Genomic DNA, 24,717 nt, shown 5'->3' on the forward strand with positions numbered 1-24,717 from the left:
AGGAGATTGGATCAATGAGTGTCGTCATGGACTGGTTTCGTGCATGTCTGGCTAGGGTTTCTATTGATGATGGCTAGTTTTGTGGTCGTCGTGAACATTAAGGCGCTGGTATTGGAGCTTATTTCATTTCTCCCGTACTTGTATATCCTTGTTTCATGTTTCTATGATTTTGTTATGATTTGATTACAGTTTCACATGTATTTCTTTTAAACTCGTTTTAACTCCTGCTTGCCTTTTGTTTTCTATTTCTACCCTTCTATGATACTGCATAGGAACTTGATTTTGATTCCTACTTAAGTTTTGGATTATATATGGGATTTTGGGGACGAAAGCGTGAGTTCTATACTTGTATATGAATTTTGGCAGAATTAGGAGAACCACCCTGATGGAGGATGAAAAAAAAAGCACTATTGAGGGGTAAGAGATTATAGTTTCTTCTTGAGCAAGTGTATAAGTGAGTGTATAATAGAGAGTGAGTTAAGGTGCGGAATTTATACTTTAAGGAATATAATTTCACATTTGATTTATGGATAAGTGATGACAGTAATTCTTGTGAAAAGACCCAAGAATAGGAAGTACTTATGTTTAGATTTCGTATCTACCTCAGTAGAGTATGGTTAAGATTCATATTTCCTGGGTGACTTGCAAGCAAAAGAATGAAAGAATAATATGACCCGAATTTCCAATTGTGATTAGTTATTCATTCCGATCCTTTGATTTTCATGGCAGGTTATCAATTGACCTTAAGGGAATCGGTGATATGACAAATTTGACATAAGGAACTAGACATCCTTCGAATGGAGGTAGAATTTCAAAAGAAATTGGTTGACTATTGGGAAGGACGATGGAAACAAGAATATGCGGAGAAAATTGAGTTGCTACACAAGAACATGGAATTGGAAAAGAAGTATAAAGGGATCCCAGAAGAGGTGCGGAATAAGTTGGAATTGGTGCATTCGCCTAGTCTAGTAGTATCTCAAGCACCCGTCGCCAAGCAGTTAACAAAGACAGGTGTACCAGGTAACCACCCTTTTGGACCTGGTCGGTTAGGGTTGAATGTATCTGGAATTCATATCTTTTGTTATATTTGGGATTGTATGAATGTTTGGAATAGAAATGAATGTACATGTACGTTCCAAACTTGGGAACTGTTATTCCATTTACGCTTGAGGTTGTGAACTATTTTATTTGAAATAAGTGAGCGAGTTCTGGCGAGAGCTGGGCAGGCGGTCCGCTAAACCTTGGGGTACGCCCTATGGGGACGTGGCGTCGTCATTGATTTTCCCTCTCCCCATCTAATGTTCCAGCAGGCTACTGCCCAATAGCCAAGAGTTGGTTAACATGTGCTCGTCGTTCCTCACATTCATGTGCTGTTATCGACGGCAAATTAGCTGCAACTTCCTCCTGTACCCGATCTGATTTTCTCCCTACCCCATCTACCACAATCTGCTGATGTAAAGGAGTAGAACAAGCATTGCTACCACCCACAGTTTCAGCGACAGCAAGTCGCTTACCCCCAGCCTGCCCCACTAATACAGCAGGCCGCATACCAGCAGTCTCCTCATTGTTCTCACCTACTGCATCAATCGGAATAGCACCATCAGACTACTTCCCATTCATCAGAATTGCTTTTTCCTTCGTTGAATTTTCTGAAATGACGTGCAGTACATTTTTTGACTTCACACCCCCTCTTGTACAAGACTGCTTTCCATGTCCCCTTTACAAACTAGTTCATCCAAAACACCACCAGACCATTTGTTAATAGGGACATAAATCATATTTCTCGCACCAGTATCAATCTTTGAAGCACGATGCACACTCATATTACGTTTATTTTGGCTCAAAAACACAAACTCAGAAGTTTCCTTCTTATTTTCCTCAACCGAGTGCCCCAATCACCAACAAGAGGAACATTAAGAAGGCAAATCATCAAGAACTATTTTCTGCCAGAAACCTGTCTCACCTTCTACTGCCACCCATACCCTTGAACAAATTGTCTTCATTAGGTCGACTTCCACACATACCCTAGCCACACTAGAGCACGTACCTGCTCTTATTGCTAAGTCCAAGAAAAGAGGCTTCCCGACTAGAGTTAAGATTGAAAAAGTGAATGTTTGTCATAATAGTAGATAGGTAAAGCTGGCAAAGAAACCCAAATTGGAACCAAAGATGATTCCTTATGAACATGGAAATCCTTGGTCCAACGAAACGCATGCATTGGAAACTTTCCTAGTTGCCAAATCCCTCGCAACCAAATTCTATTAAAATATGCTTCAATTGAACACTTAATAAGAACGTGTCTATAGTCCATCAAGGCGATAGAAACATGGTCTCTCAGGTTCAACAAAGAGAAAAACTTCCGAATTTCTTCCAAGGACAGTTGCCCATGTGAAAAGTTACCAACTAAAGCCTAGCAAAAAGGTGCGGCAAACTTGTCAGCTTTTTCTTTGGAAAAAACAACCGCAGCCTCACCTTTATATGTTGTTACAGGTTGAACCTGAATTAGAGAAACAACTGGCTGTGAAAATAGCTGAGAAAAGGACTTTTTTGCTATTGGAGAGACACAGATTTCCCCTCAGCCGAAGGCTGAAGGGCAACCATGAAATGACGAAGACAGCAACTCATGGAATAGTCACTGAAACCCTAGCCGACTCTCGAAGGGCAGCCCCCACCAAAATTTCTTTTTTATTCACAAAACTACTAAAAGATTAAACTTTATTTTTTTCATTTATGAAAATTTTATACTAAAATTCTTCCATATACAAAGTGATTGTTTCTAAATTGCACACACATTGGATATGCCTTTATCACTAGTCACTAGTAGAGAGAGAGAGAGAGAGAGAGAGAGAGGGATTAGTATAAACTTTTTGTATCATTTTATATTCTTTCTAAACTACCTTGATAACTACCCATTTCCAACTTCCTACATATTCTTCTTTGAACTAACATATATTTCTTATGATTTTATTTTTCAACTTATTAAGTAAATCTTAATTTTTATTAGTGGCTATCGATTATGGTTATGAATTATTACTAAATAATTACTTGCTTATACATTTTATTTAATAGAATTTTCTACATATTTACTATTGCAACATAAAACTAATTCTCTTGAAAATGAATTAAAATATAGTCAAAAAATTTATCACATATTTCTTTTATTAGTTGTACATGTATTCGTGTGTGTCTTGAACACTAGTATAAATTATGGTTGAGTAGAAAATCTTTGTAAAAATATATTTGGAATTTTATTACATATGCAATAGAATTTCAAGTAAAAATTGTCTTGTGATTGTCATCATCATTGCAATCCTTATGATTTACTTCGAAAGATTTGAAGTCAATTTACTGTGTAAATTTAATTCTAATATCATGGACAAATTATTTAGAAATTCATACAAAAATCACATTTGAAGCCTTTGATTTTATGATTTTTTAGTTTAGTCCTTCATATTTGAGTATTTATATAATTCAATCTGATGCAGTTAGTAGCTAGTCAAATTGTTCCTCTTACAAAGAGCTATAACAAACTAGTGGGAAGGGCTAACCTATGTGTATGCAATTTACAGGAAAAGTTAGTTTAAAAGGTGAAAGTTAAATACTTGTAGTTATATGTAGTTTTGATAAATTTAAAGGCAATTGTTTTAACTTTGTATGAAGAAGTATAGAAATTGCAAATGAAGAATATAATTGAAAAGATCAAGTACATTTACACTGGTTTGAAGGCACACACAAAGTGTGTGCACATTAAAAAATATTCATAAAGAAAAGGATATAATTTATTGGTGATTATTGAGAATTTTATTAGGCTTATAAATGAGAATATCTATATATTATTTTTTGAAAAGGAAAAAGGTTGGTAGTGGTTTTTGATAACTAATAGGTTGTTGAATAGTTGAGGCCTACATAGGGAAAGTGTATATAAGAAGAGTATAGTAGCAGCAATTATGTAGGAGAGAGAAGTTTAACTCATAAGATATGGGTATATCATACTTAAGTTCCGTTTGATAAAACTAAATCTGAATTCTGAAGTCTGAATTCTAAATTCTGAATACTGAAACAATTAATTTACTGAATTTTAAGTACTGAAAAGAAATATATGAATGTCTGAATTTTAATGCTGAACCTATTTATACTGTTTGATAAACATTTATAACTAAATGCTTAATAAGTTAAATTTAACAATTTTTCCCTTATATCTTTTCATCCAAAAAAGAAATAGAACCTATGATTTAATTAGTTTAAAATTTTTAGGTATGAAAATGACAATATTTATTTTTAAAGGCAGAAAAGATGTGAAAGTCATTAGAAAGGCAGAAAAGAGAAATAGAAAATCATTAGATAGAGAATATTAAATTGTTTAATTAGATAAGAATTTTGAATATAATTAATAAACAAGGGTAGATTTTGTAGATAAGATAAGGTAGTTGAAGTAATTCTATTGATTCTTTTCCGAATTAAGCATTCAGTTAGGATTCTTGTGCTGAACAAAATACACACAAGTTCAGCACTACTTAACAAATTCAGCAAATGTATTTTCATTTATCAAACACTCAAAACATCTGAATGTTTGAAAAAGTTTAGATTCAGCACTTTTTTATGTTATCAAACAGGCCCTTAATCTGGAAAGGGTATATTTGAAACTAGTATTAAGCCCACCCCAATGTGTGCAATTTAGAAATAATTAAAATGAATTAATGTTATATGAAATTTTCGTTCTTTACATAAATCAAATTGATATAAAGTTCATAATATTATACTAGTACTTTGGTAGTTAGATTAGGGTGGTTATAAGTAGTTATAAAGGCAAAATGTGATTAGGCAATTAGTGTAAAAATTAATTATTTGTAAGGGTAAAGTTGAAAATTCAAAAGATGACGAAAATTGTTTACACCAACTGCCACCTCTCTGGCTTCATATATTGTATAGATAATAAATAATAACACAATTTTTAAATACTAAACTCATGACTCATGCATTGTATATAGAGACATGTGCAATAGAAATGTCACGAAGGATTGAATGAATTTTGGGGAAGGAAATTAGACATGATCATGCAAAATTAACTAACTTCCGTGCTTGTTCTACTAAGTTTTTTTTTAAGTAATGCAGTCCTAGATTTAATAGAGGTATAATTCACAATGTATTAAGTGACACTTTTTTTTTAAAACACCAAAGGATTAGAGGCATTTGCTATACATAAAATATATAAAAGGAGAGTAGTAGTAATTAATGTGAATATTTTTTGTCATTTTTTAACTTCCAATTTTACTTTTAGAAAAATAATTTTTACTCTAATCACTTTATCATCTTTGCAAACATCACTACTTATAACTATCCAAAGCATTATAACTGCTAAATTATCTATTATTTTATTGAAGAACAAATTACTCATAAATTGAAGTACTAATTTTTACTCTAACCACCTAATCACATTTGCAAAAACTAATAATTATCCTAAGTATTGTAATTATCAAATTATCTATTATTTTATTGGATAAAAAAACAACTCATAAATTCAAATTTGTTAATGAAAATTTTATATAAAATTTATTTGTGTAAAAACCAAATTTATATATTTTTACGCACATTGAATGTGCCTTTAACACTAGTATATAACAGACATAGAGATAATGTAAACAACATATATAGAGTAGAGATAGTAACATATACAATTATTTCGATACCCTATTTTTCCAAAAATATGTTTCATTGCCTTCAACCACTTCTCGCCGTCCCTATCTTGCAACCACTGCTCCCTACCACTTTCACTCCTACCCTCCCTCTTCCACTAGGCCACCCTTCTTCCTTTTCCCTTTGCCAATCTCCTCGCTTCTTGCCATCCTTCCTTTCCGTATCTTACCTATCCCAAACCCTCTAATGAAAAAAAAATTATTATTTTTAGATTTTATGCATATTGAATGTGCTTTTAACACTAATATGTAATAGACATAGAGCTATTATAAATTATATATATATAATAGAGATAGTTACATATATAATCATTTCGACACCCTATTTTTCCAAAAACTGTGTTTCCTTGCCTTTAACTACTTCTCCCTACCCCCCATCCTGTAGCCACCGCTCCCTACCACCTTTTTTCGTTCCCTCACTCTCCTATTAGGCTACCCTTCTTCCTTTCCTCTCCTATTAGGCTACCCTTCTTTCTTTTCCCTTTGTCGATCTCCTCACTTCTTGCAATCCTTCCTTTCCATATCCTACCTATTCTAGACCCTCTCACTTTCTCCCTTTTGCTATCCCTCCTATTGAGGAGCGTGAGGTATACATATAACATTAAACTCATCCTAATTAAGTTTTACATTTATAAACTCCTAAATACCCTACACGCGATTTATCGCAAGTATACGAATCGTGAGCGAGTATAGGGTATTAAGGGTCGATCCCACAAGGAAGATTGCAATTACCGGCACTACTAAAGTTTCTCTATTATTTAGACTATCAATGAATTATAACAAGTAAAACCTACTGAACTTATGCAAGAAAATAACAAATGAAAGCTCCTTAGGTTGTGGTATCCCTAACTACTCATGCAAGTGCTATATTTGGATCATTGAGTACTACTATCTAGCCTAGGTATGGTGTAATTTCCTTAAACATGTGAAACCTACTTTTGTAGTGAATCAACTATACTCATAACTAATCCATACCTATTCTCATGGTTATGAAATTAGCTACAAGTTCATTTCTTCAATGAAATTACATGAAATTAATCACTAAAACCACATAGGTACACCTCTACTCTCGTGAGTGTACTCCCTATGTTTAGCACTTCTTGAACTAGTGTTAAATCTCAATTTTCATTGCAGAAACAACACCTTAGATAATCACAATTAATGGTACCAGATTAATCATGATTTAAAGGGCCAAAGTGCTAAATAACTTGCTCAAATAATAGTAATCAAATAACCAAATAATAAACACTAACAATCATAGAAAGTTCAACCAAACCCAAGGCATAAACTTTAAAGACACATATTGAACACAAAATCCAGAACTTGCATATTAACTATACTTAAGAATCTGATACAAAAGATAAAGAGTTGGAGAAGAGATAACCCATGTCACTTGAGCTTCAATTCCTCCTTCTTCAGCTACATCTTCATCCTAATCTAGCCATACAAGAATGGATGAACTACACTTACTCTATACTAAACTAACCTAACACTCAGAAAATGCAAGAGCCACATTTCTGCACTCCAAGCTTTCTCCCGTATCTCTCTATATTCTCACTTCAATCTTGCAAGTTTTGACTATATAAAGATGAAAGGTGGTCAAGAAATGAGGCTTACACCTCCCTTTTACAGCTGGTAATGTTTCTCACATGCCTAGCATTACATGTGACTTAGTGGAGGTGAAATTGAGTTTTCTGCATAAAGAACAGCCTTCTCTGACCACAATCTGGCCAAGTTCCGGCCGGATTGCTACAGTGACATTTTGGTGCACTTTTGTTCAATTTCCAGCTCTGCTCCAATTTTGCGTCAACTTCAACTGAACTTTTCTTGATTATAAAAGCTGATTTAGCTCTTGACTAAAACATAAAACTTGTATGCCTTTGAGTTATATTTTCAATGCATCAAGAATCACCTCATTTGGATTTGTGTAGGCTGAGAAATGACCAAAATACCCTTGACTGCTCACTACCCTGTTTCAACTTTGACCAATAGAAATTAGCTACTGTAATTCGGCTTTTTGACCTGGAAAACCTTCGAACTGGATTCAAATATTTTCACCAAAGTTGTAGATCTATCTCTTATTCAAATTGGTTTAAGAATCATCTCAATCCGATCATTGTATCTCAAGTTATAGCCAAAATACGAAAATGTGTCAAAACTGTCAAAATGCACAAAATCCAAGTAAAAAGTGATAAAAACCTCATTTAATCATTTAAAAGCATTTTTCACCTATTATAGCCAAAATGATTCATTTTCTTCCAATTATATAACCAAAGTGACTAAAAATAATATAAAATGTCATACAATTATTACGTAAATTAGTCACTTATCGCCTATCATCTCACCCATCCTTGTAGCCCACCAACATAGATTGTCGTCTTCCCGTAGCCATATCTCCTTCATTCTTCTGTTCATGTCACTATTAATAGCTTATTTGCCAATTTTAGGTCATTTTATGGGCAAATTTGATGCTTATCTTAAACAAATACTCTAAAAATATTTTTAAAAAACTACCTAAAAGCACTTAATTAAAACATGATGTGTTCTTTAAATATATCTACAATAAAAGTTTGTTTAGAAACATAGTAAAATACCTTATCCAAATGGAGTCTAAACCACTATATAATATTATAAGAGCAAACTTTTTAAACACCATCAATATACATTTTTATTACACTAGTAGGTTTAGATCATTATCACATAATATGAATTCAAATTTGAAATTCAAATCATGCATATATGGCATACACCCATAATTACTAGTGTAAAATAAATCTTTATCCTGGAGTGCATAAAAAGTTAATCCATATTATAATACTATACACTATTAGTTTCATTAATAGCAAATATTATTAGCATAAGTATATATCTTGCACTAATGCAAACAATTATGTGGTTTCAATATTATATATTAATAGTAGGAAATTCTGCATGGTTTTGAAACAAGAAAAGCCTTGGATTTGAAGCCAAAATTGCATATTTTATTAAACCATAAAACCAAATTGTATTGCTTAACATTGTTTGCCAACGTAGGCTTTCTCAATAGTTTGAGAGCTAATTGAAATTTTGGATAAATATTAGATATATTTAAATAACTTATCCCATTTTTTCCTTCTAGGTAGTCCTTGATGGTAATTTTAGTTAGAAGAACATAATAATGGCTCACACTTGCATTATTAGTCTTGAAAAGATGAAGATTTAACTAAAAAAATCCATATGGTTGGTGTGTATTACTTATTGTCCCAAAATGGACTTATAATATTTTTTTCTAGGTCATAGAATAAAATGCATGATTATTTTCAGAAGTAGAGTAAATTTTCAGAAGGGATATCCTCTGTTTCTATAATGACAGCATATAATTCTATATTTTATCACTAGCAAAGCTACTGAAAAAGTAGTTAGAAAACCTAATACTAATGAATATATAATGGATCACTAACCACCCGTTTAGTTCCCATTAGGGAATGGCAATGGCAATCACTATGGAAGGCCCCCTCAATAGCCATGGATTTATCAAGATTCCGTTTTGTAAAGACTTGTGTTTGGTATCTGTGGTTGAAATGAGAATCAATTTTCGTTTTTAATTTTTTAAACCCTTTTGCTTCTTTTTTTCTCTTTTTCTTTTCTGTTTGCTTCATCTCTTCCGTTTCTTCTTCATCCACTCCAAGCATTGCCACTCTCACTGATGGCCAAGCAAATAACCAATCTTCAACCCCTAAAGGCCAAATTACATGTTAGAAAAATAGAACACCAATTTGTCTTTCTTGGGTTTCCAAAACAAATCTCTAAATATGGATCTTACTCTTAACAAATCAATTTTTTCACAACCACAAAACCCAAACCAACTATAAGCCATGATTAAATTTATTAATTTTGATTAGTGTGTGTGTTCTTGATATACTGTGTGAAGAATTTTCTGTGATTTTTGTGTCCTTTTTTTTTAGAAATTTTTGGATATTTTAGCAACATTTTTGGAGTGGATTGCATGATTTGTGGATAGTTGTTGTTACTTGTGAAGTTTTAATGAAACTTTTGATGATATAAGAAGGAGATATTGGTGAGGTTGCTTGGGAGTTTCTGCTTGAAAGTGGTTGACATTTTTGGCATTTTTTTTGTTGCTTTGTGGGATTTTTGGAGTGTTGGTTCTATTGTTTTTGCCTTTTAATTGAGATTGTCATGGTATTCTAGGGTATATTGCTTGCGGGGTGTTTGTTAGAATTTTGCGATATTACTTATGGTTTTTTTGTTAAGTTTGGGCAATGCCTCCGTGAACTAAGAATGCTGGTCGTGCTTTTGCTTCTCGTAAAAGGAGGCCGACTTCAGTAGGAGGTAAGTCTAGCCAGCCTCCACCTCCATTTGACAATTCTCAAGTTTTAAATGTTGAAAATGAAAAATGGTATTTGGATAGGATTGGTAATACTATATTAGTTGAAATAGATATGGATGCTGCTTTTGATAATGAATATCACTTTCATGATTTATTCACTAAATTTGGTTGGGGTCGGATGTTGGATTTTCCTATTTATTATTATCCTAGCTTGGTTCATCAGTTCTATGCTAATATAGAGCATAAGAACAGGTTTAGTAGTGTTATAGTGGATAGCTTTGTAAAAGGGAAGCGTATAACACTTATTCGTCAGTTCTTGTTTGAATTTTTTTGGGTGCTAAAAATGATGGACTTCCTTTTGAGCACAATGAAACCACTATCACATATGATCCCAATAGGGTATTTGAGACTACCATTCAAAAGTTTTATTATTGGAGGAAGTTTAGAGAGAAGATGGCTCAGGGTGGTGGGGTTGTCAAGGATATAGGTCCTATATCCCTACTAGTTTCTTGAATTTAAGGCGCAATTGCTTGTCTACTTGCTCACCAATAATATTGTTCATGCATCCAGTAGTAAGAATGTCATGCGAGTCTCTGATTGTTATATTATAGATAAGATGAAGAATGGGTTAGGAGACGTCCTAGGGGTTCCTTTAACTACAATTATTCTTGATACTATGACTAACACTACCTGGTATAACAGGAAAAACAATGCTTGTCCCTATGTTCGTTTGCTAGCCTTGATTTTTCAGCATTTTGAGATAGATTTCCAGGGTGAAACCAAGGAAATATAGCATCAGAGTAAGAATTTGAGAATGTCTACCATTGGCCGAATTGCTTATGCCAAGGATGCAAATGATGATGATAGTGATGAAGAAGCTACCTTTGAGTGCTTGGAGGCTTACCCAAGAGCTAGGGAGGGTACTTCGTAGTAGCACCACAAGCCTAGCATTCATGAATTACTCCAGACAGTGCTAGCAGAGGTCCGAGGAACTCGTGAGTCGGTGGAGCAATTGAAGGAGTGAGTGACAGGGATGGAAGGTCGCCTTATGAGCATTGAGGAGGAGTTAGCCATGTAGTGTCCCTATCAACCGGGTCCCCCTTATGTTTTTCATTTTATTAGTTTAATTTTTATTGTTTTTTGGGGTTTAGAGGTGGTGTTCATAGCTTAGGTTTTGTCATTTGTTAATTAGGGATTTTTGGTGGTGTATTGACTTCTATTTGTAGGTTTCTTTTTTTTTTTTTTTTTTTATTGTTTGGAAAGGTTTCTTTGGAGCTGACTCAATCTTGGATGACAATTGGCAGTTGTTCTTTCAACTTTGACTTTGCAATTACTTTATCAGGGGAGTTTCACTATTCATCTTTTTTCTTGTTCTTATTTCTTTGTTTTATTCCCAACATTAAGGTCAATGTTGTCTTAAGTGTGGGAGGGTGATAAAAGGGTGAAGTGAATTTTGGTGAAAACTTTTGGTTTTTTGTATTTTCTTCCTTGATAGGCAATGGCTCATATTTCAAGTGCTATTTTTGTTAAGGCTTTGTTTTTTTCTTTATGAATGTGTTAAGTGTTGAATGATGTTACTTAAGAGCACTTCTTTTGGTGAATATTTGATATTTTGAGATTTTTTTTAATATTTTGCTAACTTTTCTAAGTATTAACTTTTCTTTAATGAATATTTGGTATTTTTTGATTTTTCATTTTTTGGCTAACTTTTCTAGGTATTATAAATATTTGTTTCTTTCTTATGAATTTGACCAAGTTATTAATCTTAATTTTCCATATTATTGGGATATGAAGCAAGATTGTGAGTTGGTACAGGAATGCTTATTCATTTAGTGTGACTATACTTCGTTGGTTGTTGTTGCGTAGCAATGAGAGGTCTTCATCTAAAAGTATTGACTTTCGGGTCAAACAGTGACAATAGCATGGGTATATGGTTCTTAAGCGGTGAAAACTGAGTTGATAAGTGAATATTTAACGTATATTTTGTACGAATTTGGTATGAACTTTTGGTATGTTTTGAGAAGATTAAAGCCATATTTGAACTCTTTTGGTGATAATTGATTAAATATTGTTTAAGTGTTCAAAACTTGATAAATGAGTGGATTAATGTGTTAATTTTGTGAAAATATGAAGGATATTGATATATGGAATTCATGCACGAGATGAAAGACAGGTAAGGATCATCCGGAGTACAAAGTACAAAAGAAATTGGGAGCAAAAATGTAGAAAAAGGAAAGAAGTGAAAAACTGGAAATTTGATCAATACGGATCCGAGCCCGGATCCGTGTGAACAAGGGGCAATCCGAGCCCTCGTCTGTACTTCTGGAGCAGTGTATCCGAAGACAAACGATCCGAGCTCGGATTCATCAGGAAAAGGCCTCGGATCCATAAGATCCGAGTTCGGATCCATTTTCACCCCTCGGATCCGAGACTCGGATCTGTCTCTCCCTTCAGCAAGTGGCACAACCGTTTTTCTTTACCTTTCTCACAACTTTTCTAGCTATTTTGAGGGACAGAAATCGGTGGCACATGCTTCTGCAACAAAAGAGAATACCAAATGAGTTGTAGACAAAAGGAAACATCATATCTTTGACTTCTTTTTACAAAATCTGAATGGAAGAAATTATGAAGTGAGAGGAATAGAGTTTCTACCACTTTTTATGCAGAAACACAGGGGAGAAGCCAAGGGAGACCATACGTAGCTAGTTTTCCTTCTTGTAACTAGTTTCTCTCTAAGCTAAGAGTTCTTGAAGCAGATTTTTGGAGTTTTCACTTGTAATCATATTGTGCAAGAACATAGCAGAAATTGGAAGGCTTCACCATCAATTGGCTAAGCTTTCTTTTGCCTTTCTTGTACTTGTACTTTATGATGTTTTGCATTAATAAACTTGTGAGTTTGATTGTTAAATCATGTTAAATCATTCATGAGTAGTTAATTTTCTTAATCTAGGGAGTAGATGAAACTTATGGCTAAATAATACTAATTGAATATGATTTACACTTGTTATATCTTATATTAACTTGTCTACTTGTGTAGCTGTGATTACTTGTTATTGATTGATCACCAATAGCATGTTTATAGTTGTTATTGTTCAATGAGAATTGGTAGTAACAATGGAAATACATGAGTAGAGTTTAAGTTGTATGTTCATGAAAATAGAGATACACTTAGGTGAATTATTTAGCATTTCATGAAAGAAAACAGAGTAGTAGTAGTATTTCACCATGAAAATAGGGAAAACTATATTGCTTGATAAGTGACTAATTTACGTAATAATTGTATGATATTTTATATTATTTTTAGTCACTTTGGATATATTATTGGAAGAAAATGATTCATTTTGGCTATAATTGGTATAAAATGCTTTTAAGTGGTTAAATGAGGTTTTTATCACTTTTTACTTGGATTTTGTGTATTTTGACAGTTTTGACACATTTTCGTATTTCGGCTATAACTTGAGTTACAATGATCGGATTGGGATGATTCTTGAACCCATTTGAAGATAAGAGATAGATCTACAACTTTAGTGAAGACATCCGAATCCAGTTTGAAGGTTTTCAAAATCAAAAAGCCGAATTACATTAGCTAATTTCTGTTGGTCGAAGCTGAAACAGGGCAATGAGCAGACAAGGGTATTTCAGTCATATCTCAGCCTACACAGATCCAAATAAGGTGATTCTTGATGCATTGGAAAGATAACTCAAAAGGCTACAACTTTCGTGTTTTACACATGAGCTGGTTCAGCCTCTAACATCACGAAAAGATCGGTTGAAGTTGGGCCAAAAACAGAGCAAGTGATCCACACTCGGATCCACTATTCATCCGAACCCTCGGCTGTTTCTGGGTTAGTGGATCCGAGCTCGGATCCATACGGATCCGAGGCACTGTAGCAGCTCGGATCACTGGTCAGAAAAGGCTGCTTTATACGCGTAAAACTCAATTTCACCTCCACCAACTCACATGTGATGCTAGACATGTGAGAAACATTCCCAGCTGTAAAAGGGAGTTGAAAACATCATTTCTTGACCAACCTTTCATCATTAAATAGCCAAATTCATTGCAAAAGGAAAGGGAGAGAGCAAAAGGAGATAGAGAGAGATACGGGAGAAACTTGGTCTGCAACAATGTAGTTCTTTCATCTTCTTAGTAGTAGGTTAGTTTAGTTTAGCTAGTAGTTCATCCTTTCTTGTTATTAGCTAGATTAAGAAGAAGATGGAGGATGAAGAAGGCAAGGAAGAAAGCTCATGTGACAAGGGTTGTATTCCTTCCAAACTCTTTATCTTTTGTACTTGATTCCAAGTTTAGTTAATATACAAGTTCTGGATTTTGTGTTTAATATGTGTTTTTAAAGTTTATACCTTGGGTTTGGTTGAACTTTCTATGATTGTTAGTGTTATTTATTTGGTTATTTGATTGCTATGATTTGAGCAAGTTATTTAGCACTTTGACTCTTTAAATCATGATTAATCTGGTACCATTGATTGTGATTATTTAAGGTGTTGTTTCTGCAATGGAAATTGAGATTTAACACTAGTTCAAGAAGTGCTAAACATAGGGAGTACACTCACGAAAGTAGAGGTGCACTTATGTGGTTTTTAGTGATTCATTTCATGTAATTTCATTGAAGAAATGAACTTGTAGCTAATTTCATAACCATGAAAATAGGTATGGATTAGTTATGAGTATAGTTGATTCACTACGAAAGTAGGTTTCACATGTTTAAGGAAATTACACCATAACTAGCCTAGATGTAGTATTCAATGATCCAAATATAGCACTTGCATGAGTAGTTAGGGATACCACAACCTAAGGAGCTTTCATTTGCTATTTTCTTGAATAATTTTAGTAGGTTTTAATTTGTTATAATTCATTGATAGTCTAAATAATAGAGAAACTTTAGTAATACCGGTAATTGTTCACTCTTCCCTGTGGGATCGACCCGATATATACCCTAAACTACTAGTTGATCTGTATACTTGCAGTGAACGGGTGTAATTCGGTATTTTTTAACTTGCATGTATGTAAAATACCCGTCAAGTTTTTGGCGCCGTTGCCGGGGAAGATTTGGCAATATCGGTGTGAAGAGCAACTTTATTAGTTTAGACATAATATTAGTTATAATGTGAATGTTATTTTCTGTTATTTTTGTATTTTATGTGTGTATGTTTCATTACCTATTTTTCTTACTAATTTTGCTTTTGAGGTTGTTTAAAAGCAATTTTAGGTAATGAGAAGGGTAGGTCAATTTGGAGGACAATGCTTGAGAAGTGGAAGATTGGCAATGGATGGTTACCAAGTGCAAAGCTCCTTCAATAGAGGTAACCAAGAATTTACTGAATGTATGTCTTTTGAAGATGGTTTAAGGTGCTTAAAGGCAAAATTTGATGTAATTAAGTTACAAGTTCAAATGGACACCATGATGCATGAAATTGAGCAGAGGAGGAATGTTAATGTTTTTAATTCTTATCATGCGATTTGTGACTTGTGTGGAGGTTATCATGCTACTAATACATGTATGCAAGCACAAAATGTGGATCATTATGATGAATTAGAGCATTACAATCCTTGTTTTGATCAATATAGTGCTAATTGGAGCAATTCTCCTGCTTATGGTTGGAATAATCAATGTACTTATAGTGATAATTCATGTTTTTATGATTACCAACCTGAAAGTGTCCAATATGAATCAAAACCATCTTGGGAGTTGGCAATAGAAAGGCTAGCTAATGCATTTTTGCCTTGGGAGTTAGAAAGTGAACCATTAGCTAATGATTCTAATGCATCTTGGGAGCTAGCTGTAGAAAATTTTTCTAATCAATTTGATTTAGCATTAGAAAAGCTAGCAAATGCAACTTTCGATCGTTTTGATAGGATTGAGGAAAGAATAGATGAATTAGCTTCTCACTTTGGTCAAATACATGAGCAATTGAGTGCATTGTGTGAAGTTATTTCCTCTAATAATGTGCAAAATGATCCTAGCATGAATGGTGGGAATGTTGTATGTGAAAATGGGTTGCATTTTGATGAAAATGATGAATCTCAAGAGTGTTTTAATGAGCAAATATCCATTTCACATGATAATATCTTTGGAACTAACTTTGAACCTCAAGAGGTGAGTTTTAATGACTCATTTTTCACCCCTCTTGAGGAGTGCATTGAAAGATCCCCGGCAACGGCGCCAAAAACTTGACGTGCGCGGAGTATACATATACAATTAAGCTCATCCTAATCAAGTTTTACATTTATAAACTCCTAAATACCCCACACGCGATTTATCGCAAGTATACGAATCGTGAGCGAGTATAGGGTATTAAGGGTCGATCCCACAAGGAAGATTGCAATTACCGGTACTACTAAAGCTTCTCTATTATTTAGACTATCAATTAATGATAAGAAATTTAACCTACTGCACTTATACAAGAAATTAACAAATGAAAGTTCCTTAGGTTGTGGTATCCCTAACTACTCATGCAAGTGCTATATTTGGATCATTGAGTACTACATCTAGGCTAATTATGGTGTAATTTCCTTATGCATTTGAATCCTACTTTCGTAGTGAATCAATTATACTCATAACTAATCCATACCTATTTTCATGGTTATGAAATTAGCTACAAGTTCATTTCTTCAATGAAATTACATGAAATGAATCACTAAAAACCACATAGATGCACCTCTACTTTCGTGAGTGTACTTCCTATGTTTAGCACTTCTTGAACTAGTGTTAAATCTCAATTTTCATTGCAGAAACAACACCTTAGATAATCACAATTAATGGTACCAGATTAATCATGATTTCAAGAGCTAAAGTGCTAAATAACTTGCTCAAATCATAGCAGTCAAATAACCAAATAATAAACACTAACAATTATAGAAAGTTCAACCAAACCCAAGGTATAAACTTTAGAAACACATATTGAACACAAAATCCAGAACTTGTATATTAACTAAATTTGGAATCAAATACAAAAGATAAAGAGTTTGGAAGGAATACAACCCTTGTCACATGAGCTTTCTTCCTTGCCTTCTTCATCCTCCATCTTCATCCTAATCTAGATAATAAACAAGAATGGAAAGCTACACTACTCTATACTAAGCTAAACTAACACTAGAGAGATGAAAGAGCTACATTTCTGCAGCTTCAAGCTTCTCCCGTAGCTCACTCTCTATTTTTCTCCTATAAACTCCCTTTCCTTTTGCAATGAATTTGGCTATTTAATGATGAAAGGTTGGTCAAGAAATGATGTTTTCAACTCCCTTTTACAGCTGGGAATGTTTCTCACATGTCTAGCATCACATGTGAGTTGGTGGAGGTGAAATTGAGTTTTACGCGTATAAAGCAGCCTTTTCTGACCAGTGATCCGAGCTGCTACAGTGCCTCGGATCCGTATGGATCCGAGCTCGGATCCACTAACCCAGAAACAGCCGAGGGTTCGGATGAATAGTGGATCCGAGTGTGGATCACTTGCTCTGTTTTTGGCCCAACTTCAACCGATCTTTTCTTGATGTTAGAGACTGAACCAGCTCATGTGTAAAACACGAAAGTTGTAGCCTTTTGAGTTATCTTTCCAATGCATCAAGAATCACCTCATTTGGATCTGTGTAGGCTGAGATATGACTGAAATACCCTTGTCTGCTCATTGCCCTGTTTCAGCTTCGACCAACAGAAATTAGCTAATGTAATTCGGCTTTTTGATTTTGAAAACCTTCAAACTGGATTCGGATGTCTTCACCAAAGTTGTAGATCTATCTCTTATCTTCAAATGGGTTCAAGAATCATCCCAATCCGATCATTGTAACTCAAGTTATAGCCAAAATACGAAAATGTGTCAAAACTGTCAAAATACACAAAATCCAAGTAAAAAGTGATAAAAACCTCATTTAACCACTTAAAAGCATTTTATACCAATTATAGCCAAAATGAATCATTTTCTTCCAATAATATATCCAAAGTGACTAAAAATAATATAAAATATCATACAATTATTACGTAAATTAGTCACTTATCAGAGTGCATTGAAAGTATAGGTTCTAAAGGTATTCCTGCTCAAGATACTCTCATGACATTTCCTTTGGTAAGTTCTCAAGTGGTGCATATTCAAGGTAATATCTATGAAACACTTGGAATAGGTAAGCTACTTCCATTTCTCACATCATTAGATCTTGTGGCTTTTGCTATAAAGTCACCTTTTAATGATCCACCACGACCTAAAATGGTGGATTATTCGTTAACTAAACCTCCTTGAAAAATGAGGTGATATAGTCAAGCTAATGACTATAAAGAAGCGCTTGTTGGGAGGCAACCCAGCGATTTCTTGTTTTTAGTAAGTTTTGGTTGTTTGATTAATGTTTTTGTGTGTTTTGTAGGTAGCAATGACAAGGAATCATGCGAATTATTTCAAGTGCAAAGGAGTTTATAAGGAGTGGAGACTAATGCGAAAAAGGGAAGCTTAACCTTTATTTTTTGAGTTTTACAATGCTTAATTTTATGTTATGAGGTTAAGTTAGTCATTTGAATGAAGTTGAAGTGCATTCAAGTGTTTAAATGTGTTCATGACCTATTTGCACTCTTTTGAACCATTTGAGCACCATCATGTGCTTTGGAAGTGTCGAGGGGACTATTTGATCCAAGAACTTCAACCCTCAATTTGGATTCTACATGTTTTTGATTTGATTTGAGGTGTTGAGATTCATGTTTAAGTCACTTTCCATGTGTGTAAAGTGTTGAATTGTTCAAAATTTCATTGTAGAGCACGAATTAGAGAGTGTGTTTCAAGTTGGGGCCAAACTAAAAATTGCAGAAATTTCTGCAATAAATGCAGAATCCACGGATCCGAGCTCGGATCCATATGGATCCAAGGCCTCGGATCCACTTCTGCAATCAAAGAAAACTTCGTGCCACGGATCCGAGCTCGGATCCATATGGATCCGAGGCCTCGGATCCACTTCTGCAATCAGAGAAAACTTCGTGCCACGGATCCGAGCTCGGATCCATATGGATCCGAGGCCTCGGATCCACTTCTGCAATCAGAAAATTTTTTTTCCTCTCTTCTTCAACTTACACACGCACTCACACCTAAAACACACACTACTCACTAAACTCACTCTTTTCACCATCCAATCTTCAAACCAAGTATACCAAAACACTCCTTTTTCACTTGAGAGATGATTTCATAGCTAAAAATTCTTCAAAAACAAGTCTAAATTCGGATTTGAGCTTAGCGAGAACAAGGGTTTCAAATTTTTGAACTATCCATTTGAGGCCGAATTGGAGTGAAATTTTTGGGGGTTTCTTCACCATTTGCATCCATAATCATCAACCAACAAGTTTGAGGTAACAAATCTTCACCAAATGTTGTCATTTGAATTTTGCCAATTTTTATTTTTTTTTATTTTTTGGGGCAATTTCGAATTTTTTTCATTTTGTGAAGTTTGGTGCTTTACATTGTGCTTATTGAACTTATTGATGATTATTGGTAATGCTTAACTCATGAGTTTGTAATTATTTGGTGAATTTTTGCTAAATTTATGCCTAATTTGGCTTGGTGACAAAGTTGCATATTAAGTGGCCAATGTAGCATTTTAATTAGCTTTGTGGGAGTTTATGATATTCATGTGAGTAATTTAGATTACCTAATGAATGAAAAGGGGCTTGGTTGAATAATTTCTTGAATTCTTAGGTAATTCTAAAAGAAAAGGTGAATTGAAGATGACCTTAATTGATGAAATTCATAAATGCGCTTATAATCCTTGTGGTTCAATGGTTTCTAGTATTTCATGAATTCTCAAGAAGGTCATTTATATTTTGGCTTGGTGTGTTCGCCTCCATTTTGAGATTGCTTTTGTACTTGCGGGGATTTGATCATTGATGACAAAATGTATAAATGGAACTTATTTTGTTCATGATTGTGGATTTTTTGTGTGAAATTAGCTTCCCTTTGCTTTGGATACTAATGCATATATTTGATTAGCAAAGATTAGCTCATTTCATGTTTTTATCCCTTGAACATTGTATGGTTCCACATGCTTGATCATTTTTCCTTTTTCCTTAAATTGAATGATTTTGTTGATTGCAACCTTTTATTTTTAAGAAATTTATTTGTTTTTATTTTGTCTTTTTCAGGGTGCAATAAGTGAACTCTCCACTCTTTCTTAAATACAGTTGGAAATTCATCACTTGGACATGGATTCGGATTGCGCAAGTTCAATTGAGCAGTATTTTCTTTTACTCTTTATTTATTTTCCTTTTCTCACATTGAGGACAATGTGAAGTTTAAGTGTGGGGGAGGAAAATATTTGAACTTGCATTTTAAGCCTATGTGATGATATTTTGTGGATTTAAATGCTTAGAAATGTTGGAATTGTGTTTGAAAAGTTTGCCATGTGGATAATTTGCTTGAAATTGGGTTTGTTGGCAGGGAGTTTTCATCCATTTATAAGGAGAAACTCTGTGAAATTTTTTCTAAAATCTTTTCCAATATTTCACTATGGCCCAAAAGTTCTTCAAATTCTTGCATTTTCATTCAAAAAGGGCTAATTGTTCCAACCTTATTCTTCCAATTGTTGAAATGTTATATGTATTTTGGAAGGTTTAGTCCTCATTTAACTTGGAAATAGTATTATGCAATTAGAATTTTTACATTTTAGAAAGTATATTTGGTAAAGTAAGGAAAATTATGCCTATAATTTTACATGTTTAATGAGATTTCTTCTCTTTACTTAATTTTGCAAGTAAGTGATTGATATAGTCGATAAAGGTTATACTCCTCCTTTGATTATTTCTATAAATATTTTTTTTTTCTATGAGGGAAAAATAAAGAAAAAAAAAAGAGAAAAAAGAGAAAGTAAATAAAAATTGTTCTATTCCAATGATTCATGTACCGAGTAACCGGGAGTTGGCATCAACAAATGTTGACATTCGCGTAAAAAGGTACTTGAATTAAGAGTATGCATAGCAACTTGAATAAGTGAAATGTTGAGTAACCGGGGATCTTCACCTAAAAGTGTCGATTTTCGCGTAAAAAGGCATTCTCACTATTTAAGTAAAATTTGTGTGAATAAATCCCTCTTAGTTATAGAATTTTGAGAAAAAGATGATTATAGGAGGAGGAAAGCTATAAATTGACTATGTGATTCGCTTATTTGTAAAATTAAGTTAGGGTAAGAGATTAAGTTTAACTTGTTGAATTTAGGGTATAATTATCTTTCCTTTACTTGATATTATGAGTATTTAGTGTAAATTGAATAATTGTATAATGATTATTTTCCAAGTCTTGAGGAATTAAATTGGACAAAGTGCATATATTGTTTCACCTCTTGAATCATTGCATTTGATTATGTGTGAATTGCTTGAGGACAAGCAATGATTTAAGTGTGGGGGAGTTTGATAAGTGACTAATTTACGTAATAATTGTATGATATTTTATATTATTTTTAGTCACTTTGGATATATTATTGGAAGAAAATGATTCATTTTGGCTATAATTGGTATAAAATGCTTTTAAGTGGTTAAATGAGGTTTTTATCACTTTTTACTTGGATTTTGTGTATTTTGACAGTTTTGACACATTTTCGTATTTCGGCTATAACTTGAGTTACAATGATCGGATTGGGATGATTCTTGAACCCATTTGAAGATAAGAGATAGATCTACAACTTTAGTGAAGACATCCGAATCCAGTTTGAAGGTTTTCAAAATCAAAAAGCCGAATTACATTAGCTAATTTCTGTTGGTCGAAGCTGAAACAGGGCAATGAGCAGACAAGGGTATTTCAGTCATATCTCAGCCTACACAGATCCAAATGAGGTGATTCTTGATGCATTGGAAAGATAACTCAAAAGGCTACAACTTTCGTGTTTTACACATGAGCTGGTTCAGCCTCTAACATCAAGAAAAGATCGGTTGAAGTTGGGCCAAAAACAGAGCAAGTGATCCACACTCGGATCCACTATTCATCCGAACCCTCGGCTGTTTCTGGGTTAGTGGATCCGAGCTCGGATCCATACGGATCCGAGGCACTGTAGCAGCTCGGATCACTGGTCAGAAAAGGCTGCTTTATACGCGTAAAACTCAATTTCACCTCCACCAACTCACATGTGATGCTAGACATGTGAGAAACATTCCCAGCTGTAAAAGGGAGTTGAAAACATCATTTCTTGACCAACCTTTCATCATTAAATAGCCAAATTCATTGCAAAAGGAAAGGGAGAGAGCAAAAGGAGATAGAGAGAGATACGGGAGAAACTTGGTCTGCAACAATGTAGTTCTTTCATCTTCTTAGTAGTAGGTTAGTTTAGTTTAGCTAGTAGTTCATCCTTTCTTGTTATTAGCTAGATTAAGAAGAAGATGGAGGATGAAGAAGGCAAGGAAGAAAGCTCATGTGACAAGGGTTGTATTCCTTCCAAACTCTTTATCTTTTGTACTTGATTCCAAGTTTAGTTAATATACAAGTTCTGGATTTTGTGTTTAATATGTGTTTTTAAAGTTTATACCTTGGGTTTGGTTGAACTTTCTATGATTGTTAGTCTTATTTATTTGGTTATTTGATTGCTATGATTTGAGCAAGTTATTTAGCACTTTGACTCTTTAAATCATGATTAATCTGGTACCATTGATTGTGATTATTTAAGGTGTTGTTTCTGCAATGGAAATTGAGATTTAACACTAGTTCAAGAAGTGCTAAACATAGGGAGTACACTCACGAAAGTAGAGGTGCACTTATGTGGTTTTTAGTGATTCATTTCATGTAATTTCATTGAAGAAATGAACTTGTAGCTAATTTCATAACCATGAAAATAGGTATGGATTAGTTATGAGTATAGTTGATTCACTACGAAAGTAGGTTTCACATGTTTAAGGAAATTACACCATAACTAGCCTAGATGTAGTATTCAATGATCCAAATATAGCACTTGCATGAGTAGTTAGGGATACCACAACCTAAGGAGCTTTCATTTGCTATTTTCTTGAATAATTTTAGTAGGTTTTAATTTGTTATAATTCATTGATAGTCTAAATAATAGAGAAACTTTAGTAATACCGGTAATTGTTCACTCTTCCCTGTGGGATCGACCCGATATATACCCTAAACTACTAGTTGATCTGTATACTTGCAGTGAACGGGTGTAATTCGGTATTTTTTAACTTGCATGTATGTAAAATACCCGTCATTGCTCTAGGCCATTTCATCATGAAAATGAGACTTGGTAATTTTGGAAATGAATCTCTAGTTAAACAAGAATAATAACAAGAGGTAAATCCATTCATTTGTGTTGTTTATGCCATAAGTAGAATCTACATCCCTAGAGTCTTCGTTAAGTGAAATTTCTCCATTTGAATTTAGCATTTGTTAAAATAGAATTGCAGATCAGATTTGTAGACATTTGTATTACATTTTTTTGCTCAAATTCATTCAATAGTCTAAATAATAGAGAAAATGAGGACCTAGTAATTGGTTAATTTGCTCCTTGTGGGATCTACCCGATACACACCTTGTATTACAATTTCGACCTGTATACTTGCAGTCCAACGGGTGTAAAATCGGATTTAAACTTGTATTGATATAAAAATTCCGTCAAGTTTTTGGCGCCGTTGCCGGAGAGCGGCAATATTAGGGCCTAATCATCTCTATTAATTTAGATATTTTCATTGTTTTATTCAAGTTGTTGATTTTAATAATAAAAACTGCAAAATTTCTCTTGTTTTTATTTGTAGTGTATGCGCCCCGATCAAATCGAGAAGTTGCACTTTTTGATCCTAAAATTGAGAGGACACTAAGGAGACAAAGGAGGAATACACCACATCAAGAGGAACAAGAGGTTTGGCAGCCAATTGAAGAAATCTTGATAGAATTACCATTTGAGGAAGAAATGACGCAAAATGACTCAAATAGGCGAATTCTACGAGATTTTGCTTTATCGGGATCACAAGATTCTCAAACCAGCATTGTAAGGCCAACGGTAAACGCTAATAATTTTGAAATAAAATCATCACTGATTCAAATGGTTCAACAATCTCAATATGGAGGTAATGCTACCGAAGATCCAAATTCTCACTTGTCAACATTTCTTGAAATCTGTGATACAATTAAGTTTAATGGTGTTAGTGATGATGCAATTAAACTTCGATTGTCTCCATTTTCACTAAGGGACAAGGCTAAGGTTTGGCTACAATCTCATCCTCCTAATACTTTTACTACTTGAGCTAAATTAGCTAAGACTTTTCTTAATAAATTCTTCCACCTGGAAAAACTGCTAAACTTAAAATGGATATAACTAGTTTCTCTCAACAGGAAGGAGAGACATTGTACGAAGCTTGGGAGCGCTATCAGGAATTGCAACGAAGATGTCCTCATTATGGCCTACCAGATTGGCTAGTAGTCCAAACATTTTACAATGGTCTCACCTATCCAACAAAGACGCATGTAGATGCGGCAGCGGGAGGAGCTTTGATGGGAAAGACAGCTGAGGAAGCTCAGCAATTGATTGAAAAAATGGCTGCTAACAACTACCAATGGGCAAACGAACGAAGTAATACAAGGAGAACCGCAGGTATGCTCGAAGTAGATACCTTGAATATGTTAAGTGCAAAAATGGATAATGTGGTTAAGATGCTTAATAGGCAAGTTGGTTCTAGTTCTAATTAAGGAGTAGTTGTTGCATGTTGTACTATTTGCGGCAGAGATTATGATGAATTT

General features: G+C 34.0%; 1 non-coding gene across 1 annotated transcript; it reads right to left on the bottom strand.

Moving 5' to 3' along the window:
• Positions 1–24,276: 24,276 nt before the first annotated feature.
• On the bottom strand, positions 24,277–24,383 carry LOC113688686 (small nucleolar RNA R71). The gene has a single exon (XR_003448050.1). It is a non-coding gene; the product is annotated as a small nucleolar RNA R71 (small nucleolar RNA).
• Between the last annotated feature and the right edge of the window lie 334 nt (positions 24,384–24,717).

This window comes from Coffea arabica, chromosome 5e (assembly GCF_036785885.1).
Source record: "Coffea arabica cultivar ET-39 chromosome 5e, Coffea Arabica ET-39 HiFi, whole genome shotgun sequence".
In the NCBI taxonomy this organism is placed as follows: domain Eukaryota; kingdom Viridiplantae; phylum Streptophyta; class Magnoliopsida; order Gentianales; family Rubiaceae; genus Coffea; species Coffea arabica.